Source organism: Corapipo altera, unplaced genomic scaffold (assembly GCF_003945725.1).
Source record: "Corapipo altera isolate COAL_440 unplaced genomic scaffold, ASM394572v1 46, whole genome shotgun sequence".
Taxonomy (NCBI): Eukaryota; Metazoa; Chordata; class Aves; order Passeriformes; family Pipridae; genus Corapipo; species Corapipo altera.
In genome coordinates, this window is record NW_020884883.1 from 6,495,013 (window position 1) to 6,515,947 (window position 20,935).

Consider the following 20,935-nt stretch of genomic DNA (forward strand, 5'->3'; position numbering starts at 1 on the left):
CATGGATCATTTTAGTATTTCTTGTCTTATGCAGAAAAAATTAGATGAATTCTTTCAATTTGTCACTGAAAGATCTCCTTCCAGCAGAGGGAATAGGCATGTACCTCAGAGTCATCAGTATTTTTGAGCTTCTCACTTTGTAGTATTGACTAATGTGAAAATAATTTTATTACTTGTGAAGTATACAAAATTTCTTTGGGAGCTATTAAAAGAAAACAAAATAATGTAATCCCAATATACAAGTCATATTTAATTATATATCTAATCCTAAAACATTATCAGTTCATGAGGCATCATTTGCACTTTTCACCATACCCCGTACCCCTCCCAATTAAATTCTAAATTGAGTCCAGCATGAAATTTTATGTCATTTACTAACTCCCACTGTAATGAGTTATGTTTTTCTCTCATTGTCTTTCAGTAATGCGGTGTTCAGTATACTTTCCGAATAGTTTTAATATCAGTAATGTATCTTTGTTTATAAATGGGGTACATATGAAAGCTATTAGGCTCAGGGAGGTCTCAGTCCTCATTACTGTTAATTCCACCACTCATTAGAAACTGTTGTTGCCAAAAAGGGATGAAAAATTTGATTTCAATATACTGTAATCAATATAACAGTTACAGTTCTCTTCATGTCTGATGTTGTTACCAGGAAAGATGGGGAGTGTGTGATGACCTTTCATACTGAGGCTCAGGGTGACCTCCTGTCTCCAGTTAAGGATGGTAGTGAAAATCTCAATAGTTTGAAAGGTACCAGTATTTATTTCATCCTTGTTCTATAAACCTGAGTTTAAATGAGTTCTTTTTGTAGAGGTCATCTCATTTTCACCTTCAAAGGATGAAGGGGTTGTCTCTATGGGTAATATTCATCTCACTTTAGCCATTTAAAAGTTAGGGGACTACCAAAGTGCATCATTCAGGTTGCTTCATGTGAGAAAATGGTACCCAAAGCAGATAGCCTATATTGCCCTCCAGAGAGTGATAATGAACTCTGAGGTGACATGAGTGGATATCTAGATACTAGATCGTTGGAGAAGGTGAAATTAATCCTGTCTTACATATATCATGATTAGCTCAAAATTAATATTAAAACCAAGTAAAATATAGTGAACAATGAGATCTGTATTGTGAAATATCAAACCCTAACAACTAATGATATAGTAATCATAGGAAGGGAAGCTATTAGAGCTTACCTTCTCAATTCAAACTCTCTGATTAATCTAATCAGATAGAATTTTAATACAACTTCACCCTTTATTCTGGAGAAATCTTACCATTAGTCTGTACAAGGATGTCTGTTTGTTGAAGACTGTCTATCTCTGATGTACACCTTGCCATTCATTGCATGATAAAGCAGCTGTCAATTATGCTAAAGTGTCTTATTGCTGGTGGCATGTGTCTAAATAATACACACAATGTATTTCTAAGACAATCTAACAGTTCAGCTGAACTAAAGCAGTCTTGCAAGGTAACACATGGGAAGCTGACAGGCTGTCTTAGTTTGTTGGACATGATATATTGAGTTACATTTGCATATTTTCTAAACGCAATACCACACAGTGCATGAAAATCTGATAACATTCATGAGTGTTAGGTACAACAAATAAGTGCTGTGGTCATCAATACACTTTTGGTAGCTACTACTTAAATAGGAAATGTGCCTTTGGCATTTCTATCTTTTGGTTATCTGTGAGTGATTTGAATGATCTCAAGTTTGATTCTACAGAGCTTGGTTTATCTCTTCACCTTTAAATAGTATTTCTGGTTTTCTGGTTTTCATTGAAAATCTTTTCAGATGCTTTGAAGTCAGATAACATTATCTTAGAATACATTACATGCTCAGTTTTTTTATAGGCCAAGTATAATTTCATATATATATCTTCTTCCTTATGTTAGTGGGGTCTTTTTTAATTTCACTGGATTTGTCTTCTAAGGACAGCATGAGTTTGGGATGCTATGTTGGTGCAGACCTACATGAACTTTTCCATCAAGAAGCTACAGAAAATGGAATATAGATACAAGTGACACACATATATATATATATATATAAATACATACTCACATGTATACAGATATACCAATGTCCTATCCATATAAATGACACTGTTTCCTGAATTTTCATTAAATTATATTCTGATTTTGCCATCTGTTGTATGGTAATTAATTTCCTTTATTACCCTATGGCATCTACTTGGCCTCATGAACCATACAGCTTTAGAAATATGAAGTCTTATATGTAGAATTTTTCTTCCTTTTTCAGCTAGAGAAAATATACAGGATAACTAATAGTATTGGAAAACTCATCTCACAATAAGAATGTACAGGTAAACAACTACATTTGCAGTATATAATCTCCTCCCCAAGATTTCTAATTATTGTTATACTTGTGTAGTCAGGAAATCATGGTCTATAAAGCAAGCCTAATTTCCTGTGGCTTGCACCTGAACATGATAAAGGCTCTTGATCTCCTTTCCTTCTCCAGAGGCAAATCACAAAACTGTAACATTACTGTTTAATCCTACAATGAATATATATTTCCACCCAAGTAATCCTGAAAGTGTTACCTTGATGAATGCTTGACCAGGATCTCTCTGGACTTTCTGTGACTGCCTTAGTGTTTCCTTGTAATAAAATGAAGATATGCAACATTAATTCCTTTTTTTTCTTTTTTTTTGTAATCTCAATAATTGTTTGAGTTTGGCGAAAGGCACTGATTAACTTAGGCAAAACTGTTTTTCTTCTTCAGAATTCTAGGCCAGCTTGACAGTGTGCTTGTGTTGGACAGAAAGCTAATAACTACTTCTTCCTACAACAAAGAGAAAACTATATTGATTAGATGTAGCTGTGAAAACATTTAAGAAAAAACAAAGCCCCAGGTTTGTCTGTGTGATGTGAGCTTTAGTGCTTGTGACAGGTGCCAGATTTACAGTGCTGGAGACTAAAATCCTCTCTACCCAAGACAGGTATGGCTTTCCCCTGCCTGTCACTCAGCCATACTCCAGCAGGAGAAGCACCAGATGTGCAAAAGCATTTCATTGCTGTTTAATCCTTTGGTGCTGACTTAGTGGGATTGAATCAAGGACATCAACTTATTTCATATGGGCAAGCAAATAACATTGACTTTGCAACCTCTGTCCAATAAAGCTGTTAAGCACATACATAACTTTGAGATCAGCCGTTGCACCAACTCCATCAGTTCCAGCACTTTAGGTCCTAATTCACTTCTGTCATTGAGAGGATTTGAACTAGTGACTTACAGCTAAAATGTTTCATATCCTTTCACTAATTCTCCCCAATCACTTCCTAACAAACAGCCTTTGGAGATGTATAAACCATACTTCACACTGAACTTCTTGGTAGCACATTTATGTTTCACAGCATGTAGCATGTAAGATTCTCCTGTATCAGAGGAATCTGTTCTATTTTGCTGATGTTTGCCAATCTTCATATCATGACTTTAAGTCTAAAACCCTAACGTACTCTGAATAGTACTTCCTTATATATTTAATCCCATGAAAATTCATGACTTATTCAAGTGAGTTAGGTCTGCATACTCGTTCCAGATGAATGCTTATTATTTTGCAAAAAAATAAATATTTTTAACAACATGTCCAATCTTATATACTAACAACATGTCATTTGAGCTGCTTGTGGCAAAAAGAAAAAAATAAAATACAGATAACAGGAAATATGAAGAAGGAATGAAAACACTGAAAGCAGTGCTAAAGTGTTGCTCTGAATATAGTGTGATCAGAGACCAAAATCCTATTAATATACAATTATAATTGGTTTGATACTACTACAAGTTACTTGAAAACTACGTATATATGTAAAGTAGCCATCAGAGATATCTGATTCAGACCTTTGCAATCATTTTATAGATGTGAATGTTTCTTTCCCACTGTGGGGGAGTCTCATCATCTGCATCCCACGTGCAGAGGGTTGCTGCTACATTAGGACCCCTCCTTCCCTGTCACAGCAGGAGTCTCTGCCTCTGTGGCATTGAGCCTTCTGGTTACAGCTTCCACAGATGGTTCGCAGGTTTGTCCTGGGAGAGCTCTGGGCATGAAGCCATGGAGGTCTGTATCATGTTACACCAATACTACTTCTTGGTGTGCCCTGTCTCAGGAGCACAGGAAGGGAGGGTAGCTACTGCAGGTCTCATGAGGGCTGCAGATAAAAAAATCCTTCTGAACTGGAAGTTGGAATAGGCTTGCTGGACTGTAAATAGTCCTGCTGGTTCCGCATATTGCAAATGACCTTATATATATATACTAAGTAAGTTTTTTCATTATTTGGTCAAATTCCATCTCAGCAGATCCTGTAACTGACAGAAATCGTTTGACCACTTCACTGCTCTACTGATTTTAAGTATATTTGAATTTTAACCTAAAGTTATGTGTGCTACTGCTTTTTCGTATTGGCATTGTCTTTGAGCTGGAGCTGGTTTCCTACTGCATGAACCTTCTTGCTGCTTCCCGCTACCCGTAGCCACAAGCTCTCTTCCCCTATCACAGCCTCTTTGTGCCCAAGTTTTTGGTATAGTTTGTCTCTTAGAGTCGCCCAGGCCTGTATGCAATATTCCCATCTTGGAACTGACCATGTCTCCATTTGTTTGATGGCACTAAGTTTTCTTTATCCATACTAGAAATACTACTCCTATGAACACTGGTCTTTTTGCAACTGTATTAGTTTGATGGTTAATAGTGATCCTGTGACTTGCTAATATGCCCAGGTTTTTCTGTTCCTCAGTCATTTCTAACAAATGAGCTCTTAGCCTGCATCAGAGGCTTTTGTTATTAGTCCGTAAGTGCATGACCTTGCATTTTGTGGTATTGAATTTCGATTACTCAAGCCTATAACGTCACACAGTTTCTTCCTGTGTGTTTCATCCCAGCCATCCTTTAGAGTCGTATTCTCTCCCGACACTGTATCACTAGGAAATATCAGCACCACACCAGCTCTTTTTTACCAAGGGCACTAAAAATGTACACAAAATCAGTGCCAAGATTCCACACCTGGGAAGAGGAGTAATAACCTCCCTGCTGTAAAATACTTTCCACCCAATGCTTAGTTCTTATGGAAGGACTAAAACTTGGCCCTTTTTTCTTTTATGCCGTTGTCCTTTTGTGATCACTATTTTCTCCAGTTTAACCAAAAGTTTCTCACAGTATCACAGTTGATTACAGTGTCACATGGTTAACTGAGATCAAGATGAAGTAGCTGTGACACATACAGTTTTCTAAGGACAAAGCTGCCTTTTCCAAGACATGCTACATATACAAAATTAACAGCTGTATCAGTCAAAATTTATGCATCTGTCTACCTAGAAATTGTCTGTCATCTATCTCTATGTGGTTATAGAGAATTTAATTTTTTTCCTTTCTTCCTCAATGCTTGTTTTTGTAAACTGTTCCTACCAGTTGGGTGATTAACAAGTCCTATAGCCACATCACTTTTTCCTCTTTCTTAATACAACTACACTCATATGACATCACTTCTGCTTTAGCTAGATAATATACTGAAAAGATTGGAATTGTTTTGTGCTTGTGCTCTCAGTACATCCAGTAGTCTTCCAGAATTACCCATTTCCTTCAATTGGTCAGTCTTATTTTCTGCAGAAGCATGGATTGTGTCCTTACAAACCACCTATTTCACTTACAGCTTCTTATGTGCTTATCACTGTATTGAGTACCAGCTACAAAGAATCCTTAAAATAAATTCATCTAGACAACCATCAGACATGGCGATGCTCCCACTGGAACAGCCTCAATAGAACAGAGTAAGAGTTTTACTTCCAGAATAGACTGTAGGCTGGTGTCTGTACTTTGCTCACATAGTTGTAGGTAGAATTATATGAGAGTTTCTAAGGATCTGCACTTCTAGTGGTGGATAAAAGGACAACTAGATGTCTAAGTCTCTTTGGGAATCTAAAATTCCTGCATTTCTAAATGGAATTGCCACCTAAAATGTATTTGTTATAGCCATGGACTATGCATTTCTCCAGTCTTTTTCATGCGTGTGTGTGTGTGTATGTATCTAGTCCAAGATGGTAAAAAACAATCCAGTTTATCTTTCCCTACCTAGCCTTGCCTCCATAGGCTGTGCCTTATGCAGTTTGGTTGATTCCACAAATGAAGCAATGCTTATTTTTCTTGCTTGTTTAGGGTAGCCTTTTGTCTGAGTAGAGCTGCCTGGAACCCTTTTTCATGCACATGAATGCATTGCACACTGTTCAGACATGTACCTGGGAAAGTAGGTTGAAAAGAATAATCTAAAAAGGTAAGTTTTGAGTAGGTGCACAGAGGTTATCTATGCTGCCAGATGGATATACTTAAGCAGAATGAACAGATAAAGTAGTCTCCATATTTCAAGGAGTGTTTGGGAAACAGTTCAAGAGAAACTTTGTTTAGGTTTGGGGGTTTTTTTGAGAGCAGATATAGAGTAAGAATGCACCATTTATGATTTTTTTTTCATTTTATTCATCGCAAAATGACATTTTAAGATGTACAAGCATGTTTTCTTACTCTTTGTCCAAACCAGTCCTTGCTAAGACTTAAATGGTTCAGATCAAGCCTTTATAGAGACAGAGGAGATGACAGGTAGACTATGGTATATATTGTTGTAGATCTATGGTGCCAGCTTCGCATTTTCACCGTCTCTACCTAATTAGATCAAGTGGTAATTTTGTGACAAGGAAAAGGTTATCATTGACTTATGTGAAATGCTTATTCTACCTACTTTCACTGACATTCACCAACACGCAACTCAGTTTTGATCTTCTAGCAGCAATCTTCTTCTAAATATCACTGTTTCTAGCCACAGCTTGGATGACACCTTTAATCTGACTTTAGATGATTCTCTCAACAGCTCCTCCTCTCAACCATGAGTGCACAGGCACCTGAGCGCAGATCACTTTGCTGTTTACACAGTTTTCTTTCCAAGATGTTGCTGCATTCATGTGGTGTCTGGCATCACCCCTGAAGGAAATGAGCACATGGAAGCTGTGCTTTGGCATATAACAGGTGTCAATGGATTCTCAAAGAAGATTTGGACCATTATTTTCTTGCTCAAAAAAGATGATGGTTAAAGTAATAATTTTGTAAGAAATTTTGTGTGAGAAATTACATGGGTTTTGCTTCTTGAGGACTTCTTGGCGTAAAATGCAACAACACAGACAAGGCCAAGCACGTATAAGTATCGTTGCACCCCAAACATGTATACACCTCTGCATCACACTAGACTTTTAACTTTCAAGGCATTTTTTGGTTTGATCTGGATTTTTCATATTTCCCCTATCTACTTTGATTTCCCTAGACCCTTTTATTTCCTTCTTTGCAGAGGTAGGATTATCTATACTCTCTGCTCCTGCAAACTGGCATGCTTCCTTTGAAGTCTATGAATCTGTGCCAATTTACACTACTGCAGACTTATCTGATATTGTGTTATAACTACAGATGGGTTCCAGCTGCAAATCTTGGTGTAGATCCAAGCTCACCCCAAACTAGGGAGTGTTTGGATTCATGATTGTGGTCCAGACCCCTCTCTATGCATGTGTTATAACAGAGAGAGAAAAATAACTTTCCGAATAGGGTAGAAGGCCAGCACCTGTCAGGGAGGCTCCCTCATTATGGTTAATCTACATGAAACTGGAGACCAAGTTTTGTGGAAGCCTCCTGTGTAGCAGCGCTGTTGCAGAAGAGAAGAGCCTCTCAAAAAGAATAAAATACACAATAAGCTAAAATTTGTGTCTGATCTAATGCACTCTTAAGATAAATCTTAATAATCTTCAGTCATTGGCTTACTGAGTTTAGACCCTGAATGTCCCTGTCCAATACAAGAGGCTAAGAAAGAAAATACCTATTAAAGTCCAGCTAAGCAATGAAAAAGACATAAAAACTCAGAGAAATTAGCATATATTTCATTCTATCAAATGAACACTGTTAAATCCCACATTGTCTTAGTTTTTCCCCTCCTGCTAAGACAGAAATGAGAAAATTTTTTTCTATTTCATTTAGCAGATCTACAGCTAATTTAAGTGATCTCATTATATTTAATTAATGCTTGTTGAAGCTTTGTTCTACTTCAGTTTTGACTGAAGATGATTAAAGTATGTGGGATGTCATTGCCAGTAAACTAGAAAATTCCTGGAAAGGAACTTTGATTCAAGGGATGAATAGGGTAAAATGAACTTGCTTAAAATGCTGAAACAGTTTTGAGGGGTTTCAAATATTAGTTTTCTTTTGACAGATTAAACCCCCCACATCTTAATTATTGTTGTGCATGACCATTATTGTCAGAGATCAGATTAAATATTGTAAAAGATCAAATAGAAATTTCAGGGTAGACCTTCAGAAGGGTTGTCCAGTTCACATAAATGATAGGTCAAAGTCCTTTACAGATCAGAAGGGGAAGCATGGTAGAGTTTGCTACACTATCTTCCCAAAATATTTCTTCCCTGCTGAAAGGTGACCAGGAAGAGGGCTTGAGCACTCCATATCCACTCAAGTCGCCATTGGTCTGCCAAAGGTGTTATCTCCAGTAGTGAAGGAATACCACTTTCCTAGCACAGTAAATGTGGAGTCAGAGCTCAAACTTCTAAGTAAGTTACTGTTATCTATACATGCTAATACTGTACTTTAAACTTTTTTTGTCTGTTCTGTTTTGTTTTGTTTTGTTTTGATAGTAAGTCTTCACTCACAGGCTTCACAGTCTGTTAACCACCAGTTTCAGCAGACAGCAGAGATAGATACAGTAAAGAAGGAGGCTCAGGTGAGGTTGAAAGTGCTAAATTTACTGTATAGCCTGTGACAGACCATTGGCCAGGCTGTCCTGCCTTCCTCTCATTCACATTAGAGTTGTATTTATCCAGGGGGAAGGAAGTGTCACCACTGCGTATCTGGGTGGTGTCTGAAGCAATAACTTTTAAACACTACACTCTGTAAACATAAATGCCTTTATAATACATATGTATCTTTTGTACATTTACAACAGCGCATTGAAAGTAGTGAATAATTTGCTAGCCTCAAAAAGAAATATTCCGTCTTCTGTTCCTCTTTTTGATCATATATATATGACATTTTTTACATCACTGTAATTAAAACTAAGATGTTATAAATAAATAAAAACTGATATTATTATGAGGTATTATTTTTCTAAGTTCCAGAGACCTCTAGTGCTCTTTGTTTTCATGATAGTATTCTACTGTAGAGAATAAGCATTATGCTTATTTTGTTAACTGCATTGTTAACTTTTCATGAGAAGTAGAATGACCAGGGAAGCCTGTGAGTCCAAAGCATACTGAAAAAATTTGTCTTGTAACAAATGCTTACAAATTTGTAAGCAAAATAATTTTATATATACTTCATGTTTTATAGAAAGGTTACAGTCAGTATTTGCATAAATTTATCTTTCTAAACTGTAAGATATACCACTGTCTTAGTTATATTAAACTTTTCTAAAAATGTGTTATTTCTATAAAGTGTTAGAATGCCATTCCTGTCTCTTAATCAACGTGTTATTAGTCAACAATCACTCTCTCAACTGAAAGAAAACAGTTTCAATATTTTACAGAATTTTGAATAAAAGTTGAGGATACTAAGAGGAAGATATTTGTCAAGATGGTAATATTCTTTTTCTTCTGTAATCATTCAAACCCCAAAGCCATTTCTTCTGCATTTTTCATATCACGTGGGTCTTTCCTCTAAAAGAACATGATATTCATACCTCAGTTGGAGCCCAAGTTGATCTCTTGTTCCACCAACAGAATGGATGGCTTGTACTATCCATTACCTAGGATTTAGCAACAAAGGCAATTCCCCATTCTTTGTCCATACAAAATATCAAAGTTTGCAGGTTGCATTAGGGAAATATATACATGAAAGAATGTTTTGCTAGAAGTTCAAAGACCCTGTTCCTCAGGGTCTAGATCTGTAACCTTAGATTTAATTGTCCCTTCCATTATTTATGCATTATTTACATAGTGTTGCCCATAGGTGCAATTCTCAAAACACACAGATCTAGTGACTGACGTGACTAAATGCTTGAACATGGCTCTAAATCAATTCACTGTGTCCCAAATATCTCTTAGGAGCATGTGTAGATCAGTTCTGTGGTGTATCAGACTTGCTGGCAGCAGTATACCAATATGCACGAGTCCAGTGCAGTCCTACTGCACATAAAGTGTGGAAGTGATCTGGACTGGTTTGCTCAGAATCTCAGACAAGGTTGTCAGACCATCAAAAATTATTAGAAAACATGAAACAAAATCTGTAAGGTTGTAGATAATTAATAAATTTTTAATTTACTACCAAAACAGCCACAGTAAGATAGTCTGAGTATAGGGAGAAGATTTAACCTGATATTAGCCTAATAAATTATGTTGCCCAGACAATTTTTAAATTATTCATCAAAGTACTTTTTGCACATTTTTTTCTCCATTTTAATATCTCCATGCCTAGCTTTTTTCTCTAAGTGCTCAAATACATTTTCTCTTGCATCTGTGGAATATTTAGTGGTAACATAGATGGTTGTACTCACTTGGAGATAGATTCTTCAGTCTCACTGATCTTTGAATCCTGAGATATCTGTAGGTCCTATCTCAACACTGTGCACAGGAAGAAGTGAAATATACTCAGCATAGGAGAGCTCCTACTCACCTATGCCGAGTTGCATAGCTGTCAATATGCTGAAAGATGCAAGTCTGGTCCTGAAAACACTGTTCATGTGAGAAAAATGTATTCACAAGGGGCCTGACATGGCAAGGACCCAAGCAACTGGCATCTGTCCAAAAAAGCACTTATGCGTATGCTTAGAGCTACAATTCAGCTGCAAGTATGTGAGCAGTAGTGCTGCCTTTGATTGACACTGAATCAACAAGATGTGAGAGGTGATTAACAAATTTATGAAGTGAGGGCAATATTTGGCCCAAGACTGAACTCCTATTGTTCAATTCCTGAATAAGGAAATAGAAACTGTTTGTAAGGGTTGCACAGGATTTCCTTGACACAGAGATTTTTCAGGCAGACACGGTGATATTAGACACAAAATTATAAGAGTTTTCCTAGTGTCTGAACAAACCAGAAATGTGCTGAATAGATATGTTAACATTAATAAATAAATCTAGGACCTCTGCTCACTGACTGCTATAGGAGTCTTAATGAAGAAAACTGCATACACTCTGTTTACTTGCAAAATACCGTTTGCCTACGTGGATAAATTTGGCTGAATGTGGCCTTTTCTTAAAAAACACCCCCTTTATAATGCTTACTGTTGTATTACTGACAGATTGAAAGACAAAGACTTTTTTCCAAGATTTAAATAAAACACAACCTCTTAAGCCTATTCAGATTCAGAAAGAAGAAATGTCTATACTAACCTAAGTTTTCAAAATGCTGAACTTGAAGGCAAATGGACCCATTTATTCAGAAGTTACATTTTCTGCTGTGGTGTACATGGTTATTGCATAATTTTGCTCACAGTTCTGGAAGCATGAAAGTGTGAGGATAGTAATAATCAGGAAGGAAGACGTCTAAAGGGGAATTTATTTTGGAGAAGAGGTATGGAGCAAACATTAGCCTACAAGAATGGTTTTCAAAGGCAAAAGAGAAGTTAGTGTATTCCGAGGACTTGTACCTATCTCTTCCTATTTTTGGGGTTTCTGAGCCATCCAGTTAATTTCACATATTTCTTTGTGTTCTTGCCAGCAATTTTGAGTTCAGATGTCACTAAAAGCCAGTGAAATATATTTTTTAGTTGTATTTTGGTAAACCTTTTCTTAAATTAAGATTTAGCAATTTTATTTTAGATTCCTAATTGGCGGGAGCAGGAGAGGGACAACGATGACATACACACAGAATTGCAAAGATGGACAACAGTGACACACACAGAGAATTATAAAGATGGAAACATATTTGAAAGCACTGTTTCCGTTTCAGATAGAAATGTGTGACCCCAAAACTTCCAGGTTCCGTGGACTTTCAATAGTTTATACTATCATCGGCCTTTTTTTCTAACCCAGTTTGGGGTTTTTAGCTTTTAAACTGATTATATTGAGCATGTACTTGAGGTTTCAAAGGAAATTTTTAGACTATTGGATAATCAATTCCTTAGGTTTACATCCAATCCACAAAATATGTATTTGTGTCAAATTTTACCTTGCTACATGAAGTTATTGAAAAATCTGCTCGCAATGTAGTTGGCCAGTTGGTAGCTAAAATATATACATTAAATCTCATCTCTTCATTAATAGTTTGAGTTCAGAATTTTCTTTGTCTTGAACATCAACTTGAACTTTATAAACAGCTATTTGCAGTAGAAGGTACATTTAATTCCACAACAGTTGATATTGAGAGCATATTGTTGATACAAGTTTCAATAATAACCTTGTGTTTCAAATTGTTTCTACTCTAGTTTAACAGCACAGTTTATTGTTAACCAGTTTCCTCTTTATCCCTTCTAGCTGCAGATTTATTAGCAGAAACACACTGTGCAAATGATGATTTATAATAGAATCATGTTGCCTGAGAAAATGTATTGATTTAGAATGAAGTTGCAGTCCTTACTACAAAGGCAGAACAAAAGAGATAAGAGGGGTCTGCCTTGAGTTAAGTTAAATTTCTCTGACTGCCCCATACACATATTTTCTTTCTTTTGTGATATTTTACATGAAAGAAAAGGTTACATTGGGCATTTTTTTGTATTCAGTCCTTGTGATCTGCATTCCTCAACATGCCACAATTACTATGATTGTCTTTGTTCAATTCTTTCATCTGTTCAAAGCAGTACGGCATTTACCTTAGTAGCATTTAAAATGAACCAATCAATAGCTAGATGTTTGCCATTAAGAATGATGAAGAAAGGTTGAGTGGGAGGCAAACAAGGTTATCTACCTTTAATATATTACCTAATTATTTTCTGTGTTGGAAGGAAGGGATGCCTTCATTTAATTGATTCAAATGCACACACATGCAATTAATGTGGATGACCAAAAGTGGACACTACAAATTCAGTTATTTTTTACTGCTTTCATTTCTTTTTTAAGTACCATGTCTTCTCTAAATAAAATACATTGCTTGATTGCTTATACTATTGTTGAAATAATAATTTTAAGATAGCCAGGCAGCTTTAGTATATAAAAAGGTGGGAAAATGCGTGTGCTTATTTCTTAAGTCAGGGCATAGGGAATGTATCCTGTTGTTGAAAGAGTTAACTTTCTTTTGATACAGTATTTTTTAGACATCTGTGAGTTTTTTGTCTTTTAAATTCTACTGTGTTTTCTGCACAGGATTCATTTTACTTGAAGCTTCTATTGCTATACAGATTTCAAACACTGATTTTGTTAAGCTTTCTGAGATCCCAGAAAGCCTGATTTTTGTTCCAGAAATATTTTTGGCCAACTCATTTTGTCCAATTCATTATTTCATGAAAGAGGATCCCTCTGCTACTAATTCTTCCTTTCTTTACTAAGCAATTTCTTTGGTACAAAACCAACACCACTATGCCTAAGTTTGCAAGAGCATCAAAACTAGAGCACTATCACTAGCCATGGTTCCAATTTTTTTGAGACCTATTTATGAAGGACCATCTCCTGGGCTCCATCCAACTTGTTTTCCATCCACAAAACCACATCCTTTGACTGCCTCCAGCTTGCCCAGAAACCACACTCCCTGCCCTCAGGCTTTCTTCTGTTTTTGAGTTTCCACAGCTTCCAGAGGCTCCTCTAGCTCCTTAGATGCCAAAATGAAGTCTGAGCATCTCTGAAATGACAGGCTACATGAAACAGCAATAACATCCTGAAACAGTATCTAGGGAGCAAATTAACAGATAGGTGCCCTCAAATTGCAAAGTGATGAGGAAGCATTCGGTGTGCTCATGGTGGGAGCTGCAAATAAAGGAGGAAATCTGGTGCTAATAACACCCCGGCCTGATCCAGTTTTCATTGGTTTGAGTTATCTTCAATCAAAGCTGAATCAGGATCAAAGAGGAAGAAAATAACACAGTATACAATGTTGAAGAGTGACCCAACAACAATATTTGAAACAACAAAGGGAGTTAATTTTCCTCTTGCTGTTGATATGACCCTAATGCGGTTATTTCACATGAAATCAAGACAAACGTATCTTGAATCCTATCTTGTGCCTCTTTTGTACCCTTTGTCAGTACTTGGGATCACTATAAGAAATATGTTCTACTTTTCTTTCTGAAGTTGGGTCTTGTTCTAGCCTCAAGTGAAGTTGTAAAGCTCTTCTGATTTTTCTAAAGACCATTTTCTTTGCTACTGTCTCTTCTAAATAATATTTTGGCCACTATTATACAATTATTAGCATTGCATTTTCAGTGTTAGCCATGTCTGTGCTGACATATCACACCTTTTGGTACAACTGTCACCCATTTGATTCAGAAGAAATTAAAAATCACTATATACAGAGACAGAAATATTTTTCTATTCCTAATACATTGCTAAGAGGTAGCTCACTGCTATTCTGGTCAGTCACTTAGCACATTTTCATTGTTCAATATCAAGGTCACACTTGACAGAAAGAACAGATTTATTTTTAACATTCCTGCTAAGATGCAATGATTCTGTAGTAACTTTGTCCAATGTTTGTATCACAACAGGAGCTGCTAAGAGTGTTTTGATAAGATTGGAGCTCTAATTCAATCTACATCAATTATAGTAACAAGGGTGGGAGAGAAGGGCATATTTCAAATGTCCACTTCTCTTTGAATTAGATTCCTGAAAAACAAATCTCACTAAATAAAAGAGTATGAATTAATTTTTAGCTCATTTATCTAGCAGAGTGACATCAACTTCAACTGTGACTTTGGCTGTAATGTGTAAAGATAATGTTCCAAGATTTGGTATGTGACTCAAGATTGACTGAAGTATTTCATGACTTCAAGTATTTATAAGTGGATGTATCCATTCCTTGCTTCTAAATTCCTTAGTGATAACTGCAAAATTTCTGCTACCAGCTTGAACAGTAAAATGTCAGTTCTATTATTATCCTTATTATAATTGTAATATCCTTTAACATCTAAAGAAAATCCTCATGTTAGTATGGAACAACTCTATTTTGTCAATAATAGATAATAAATGAAAGAAAGGAACAAGTCATTTTAGTCTAAGGCATGTATATTTCTCATTGGATTTGTTTTTGCTCAATACAACAGAGGATTAATCATATGCATGTTGATTTAATTATACATACTGAGCAATGTACATACATATGTGTGTGTGTGTGTGCTTGTGTATATATATATATATATGTATATATATATATATTCTTAGCTCTCCTTAAAAGATCATAAAATCAGGGAATGTTAAGGGTTGGAAGGACCTAAAAGATCATCTGATCCCAACTGTCCCTGCCATGTGCAGGGGTACCTCCTACTAGACCAGATTGCTCAAGGCCTTATACAACCCGACTTTGAACTCTACCAGTGCTGGGGCACCCACAACCTTCCTGGGCAACCTGTTCCAGTGTCTCCCCACCCTCACCATAAAGAATTTGTTCCTAATATCTAGCCTAAATTTTCCCTCTTTCAGTTTGTACCCATCATTCTTTATCCTATCACTACAGTTCCTGATGAAGAGTCGCTCTCTGGCTTCCCTGTAGGCCCCCTTTAGATACTGGAAGGTTGCTCCACACAACCTTCTTTTCTCCAGGCTGAACAGCCCCAACTTTCTCAATCTGTCTTCATAGGGAAGGTGTTCCAGTCCTCTCATCAACTTCATGGGCCTCCTTTGGATTTGCACCACCAGTTCCATGTCCTAATGTTGGAGATGCCAAAACTATACACAGTACTCCAGGTAGGGTCTCACAAGAGCAGAGGAGAGGGGTGGAACTACCTCCTTCGGATGGGGAAACAGAATTGACACACCTTATCCAGGGTAACTTTGGGTAAAATCTGGGAAGAAATCTGACAGTATTGTTCTAGAGCTCTTTTCTTCAATCCTGATGAAGCTAAGCTCCTGGAGTCAACTTAGCTGCTAAGTGTTGAAGGCTTTATCACCAAGACTCAATAGAGTTCTTGAACATATGTTTGCTCCTAAGCACAATGCTTAGAACTAATGAGCTTGAAGTTAGGCGAGGACTTAAGCACTCTCCTAAAGCTAACACTAGATTTCATAATTCCTATAGAATTGGATCCTAATACTGATATACAACAGATAAAGACACAAGGCTTACCATGAAAGCAAAAGCAATTCAGTGCAACTCAATAACATCAGAAAGCATCACGTAGCCTGAATGAGGAGCTGGTTGCCAACTGTTGGCCTGGAAAAGGGTAATGGTTTCCCAATTAAATGAATTGAAGCTAGGAGTAAGAGCCATACCGATGTAAGCATGTAAGTAACACCATTTCTGGTGTACTAGAGGCTGGAAGAACAATGTAGAGTATTCAAAGGAGAAATTTTGCCATAGATGCCCCTTAATGCAAAAGGCCATTTTCAGAATTGTGTTGTCAAGATGACTCTGTTGTTACTCTTGAAGATTGCACTCTTTAATATATTTAATAGTCCCTTGTTATGGTACATGGCTTACATTTTCAGATAAATGACGGATGATGTTCTTTTGCTATGTGTCTCTCCTTTTTAGCTGAAGCAAGTCGTGGAAGGATAATTACAGACCAAGGGACTTTGGAATTGGTCGAACAGCTTAGGCATTTACTGGGATTAGTGATTGTATGCAAAGAGTCTCAAGGTGCTTGTTAAAATAAGAATATGTAAGAAAAAAAGAACTATCATCACAAAATTTTTTATTTTATACACCAGCTTCAAAAATGGCAAATGTGCTCCGTAGGCTTTTTCCTAGATGCTTTTGAAGAATTACTAAGGCTGAGAAGGAACACTGGTTTGTTATTAGCAGCAATCATTATCCCACAAAGTAATATCCAAGCAGCACAAAAATACTGAAGCCACTAGCATCTTTTAGGAGTTTATTCTTCTTTGGAAGACTGACTGTAATGGTATCTGAAATGGTAAGCATTATCTTAATTCCCTGATTTGTTTACTCGGAGACAAAATGCTTTCTGCATCAAAACTCAAAGACATGCAAGGGCAAAGATCAATAAGTTTGTATATGGGCATGTAAGGACTAAGATTTCTCATATAGCTCATAAAATTATAGAATACTTATGGGTTACAGTGTATATAACACTAACTCTTTGGAAAATGCTAGCTGAAATATTGAAATTTAGCAAATGAATGTAGAATTGCTGGTGTATTCAGCAGTAAGGCAGTTGCATTGTAAATCAGCACCTCAGAAGACTAAAATACTTCTGTCAACAGGGAGGAGAACAGACTGTGAAACTGTGATGAACTATCAATTTGCTGTCAAACTCTTCTCTCAGTCTGACAGCGGTCCTCACTGTTAAAACTTAAGTGGTGGTGTCCCATAAAACTTTAGGATCTCTCTGCCTTGCTTTGAAGGTCACTTAATTATAGCTTATAAGACCACTGGAAATAGTTCCCACTGACTAAAGTGCCTAGAAACATTTAGTATATAAAAGTTACTAGTAGGAATAAAACTTTTTTATGTCGTATTTTTATTTTTGTTAGTGGAAAGTGTTTCATAATGGGGCATCTCAAAGGCAGACTTTCAGCTAGAGTTATGTAAATAATTGACATTTTCAGATTTGAAAATCTTCCTCTGGATCCCAAGAGAATTTTACTATTATTATTTTACTATTATTTTGCCACTATTATTTTTTACTATTATTTTGCCACTATTATTTTGCTCCTAGAGTCCCCAACCCAAGTATGAAATTCTGGTTACCAACATGACAAGACCATGTCCCCAGTGAGAAACCAACAACCCAGATTGAATTCACTTGGGAGAACTGTCTGTGTCAGAAAGGTAACAGAGCTTTTATGTGGAGCAAGGATTACTGAGAATGAATAGCTTGACATTAAGCTATACTATTGTGCACCAGGCAGCATCACAGTACTATCATACCCAATACAGGGAAAAGATGCTTGAATTCAATAAGAACCAAATTTGGGTAACTGCTGTAACAACTTGGCAGCAGATGCAAACTTCCTCCATTTTTCACTCCTAGCCCTGACTTGAACACTGTACATCTAGATCAGGCATAGACCACACCTGAACATTGTGGAGATGTTCTCCATCCAGATTATCAGAGGTAATTATTGTTCCCTCCTTTGATATACGTATGTGTGTGTGTATGTATATATGTATGTATCTATCTATCTATCTATATACACATACATATGTGTGTGTGTATATATAAGTATATATATATATATATACGCATATCTACATCTGTATCTATAAGCCACTTTTACATGACATTCCTGATATTCCTACAAACCATCAGAACTAAACCATTCACTTACCCAGTCAGGACAGTCTGCAACATTCCAGAAGCAGCCATCTTGGGTCATCTCTGTGGATTTTTACGAGTTTAACCTTCTGTCACTAAAATAAATCTAAGAAATACTTGGATAACTCCAAGCAACAGGGAGACAGTTTGATGTCTGCTTGGTTTCAGAGCCTTTGGCAATAAGCAACTAAACCCCATCACTTATGCTCAGCACTGAAAGAAGGAGACAGTACTGGTCCCTCCAGTAACAATGTTTAAAACACTCACCTGAAGACTCACATTTAAGTCTTCTGTAAAGCAATGATTTTAAGCCATATTTTTTATTTTCTAAGAGACTGCTATAGTTACTAGATCATGAGAGAAAATTTGACAGTTCTATTTTACCGAACAATAATAAATTTAGGAAATTTGCAAATAGCTGCAGGCTTCTCTAGAACTTGCATTTTTTAGGGAGCTTTGGATTATATCTCTAGTTGTTAACAACAACAGCAACATGGTACTAATAACCACAACAGTAATTGCAACACGCTACTAAAGAGCAGATCTGTATGAGTGGGCTACTCGCATGATCTACATTAGATACAGTAGTCACCAGGAAATAAAAAACCCACTAATTATTTAATCTTTAAAGTTTCTTTGTGATTTTTTTTTGCAGATTGTGATGGTTTTATTTTTTTATTTGATTTTGTTTGTTTTGGGTTTGTGTTTGGTGGTAGTTTTTTGTTTGAGTTTGGTTTGGTTTTTTTGGTTTGTTTTATTGGTTTATGTTTCCTACAGGTCCAGTATCCTGCATGCTTACAAACTAGAACAGCCCTCAAAGTCATATTACATTGGTTGCACTTAAAGATTCCTTCTTCAAAAGGTAGTAACAGTCCATAACCCAGAACATCTGTAGGCAAAGATAAACCAGTCAAATAATGAAAGCATTTCCTAGAGAGCAGCCAGACAGTCTAGGATATATATGAACACTGCAAATATTTTTTGCAGCTAGATATGGTAGTCAAATTTTTCACTGAAAAGCAGATTTTAAATTCAATCCCGAAATATGACCATTAGAAAATAAGTAGCTCTTGGAAATAATAAAATGATATCACAGTGTTTTTATTAAAGGGTGAAATTTTTCTGATAGTGATGAAAGCAAAATGTAATGAAATCCACTAGTCCACCTTGATGCAGTTAAAGTCACTGATTTGTTTCTTAGATATTAAAAAGATATTTGACCAGGTCAAATAGACCTTCCTTTCCTATACATTGTGAAAGCCTGGATTTGACTTTTTTTACTTTTTTTCCACTAAGAGTATGTGATTTGGTCAATGGTGGGTTATCATAATAATTTTTTATTCACAGGATCACTGGACAAGAAAATCAATCTTTAATTCCATGCATTTTTCAGGGGCTTCAACTAACAGGAAAACCCTCAAAATTGAAGCATCATTGTTGTTAATAGAAACATATCAGTCATGTACACAGTCACTTTTATCTTATTTTTAACCTCTGGTTTGTACCTCCAAATTTTACTTTTGTGGTCAGGGAATTTCAATGCAATTGCCATACACTAAGGCTATGTATAAATTCCAGTGCTATTAAAACTAATTAAAACCATTCTTTCACATTAGGTTGATTCCTCTGAAGCTAGGAAGGATTGAACAGTAAAAAAATTATATCATTTTAAGACATTAAATTTTAAATATAGAATTGCAAACTACAACTTTCTATTAATGTCTTGCCAGACAGTTTTTAAAAATGTATACAGTCTCACGTGTATAAGGAAGAAGATGAAAGAATAAAATTTTGCAGAATAAAATAAAATTCTGAAAGATAACTTTGGTATTTTTACTTTTTTTTTTTTCTGTGTGTGATGTGTGTTTTATTAATAAGACCAAGACAATATCTTTGGAATTCAATGGAAACATGATTCATGCCATTCCTGTACTTCTGTCTTCCCTTGATCACATCTTGTCCACGCCAGACAAGAAGTGTACAAGCACAATTGGGGTGCATGTTGCAAATCTTCATTTCATAAAGTAAAAACTGATTGAATAATTATAATGTAGCCCTGGAAAAATTTTCCTTTTGTCTTTTGCTCCATCCATTTCTCCCATCAAACAAATAACTGCTGGGTGAGGCAGGTGCTATTTTTAACTAGCAGCTGAAATATTCCTTTATCACATTTTCACTTTAAATGTTCCTTCTTCCCCATCCTACTGAATGGGTGTTTGTAATTTTAGAATTCATTAGATGAATCCAAAGACATAGGTTAGGTAGATTTCTATGGAAATGCCTACAGTGGGTCACCAGAATCAGTTTACTGTTCTTGTGTTCAATCTTCCCAGACTGCCTTAATTTAGGAAGAAACAAACCACTGTATTTGATAGACTCTGGCATGCACGACCCAACACTTAGCACAATTCAGTTAGATATGGAATCAAACATGGGTTACTTTGCACAATTTAATACATGTCAGGTGGCATGTAAAGAACAGGAAGTCTTGTTTGAATGAATTTTGGCCCTGTTTCTATGAGAATACCTGTGGGAAATGGAAGAAAGAAAAGAATTATAAAAATATTTAAATATTCTTGTCTGC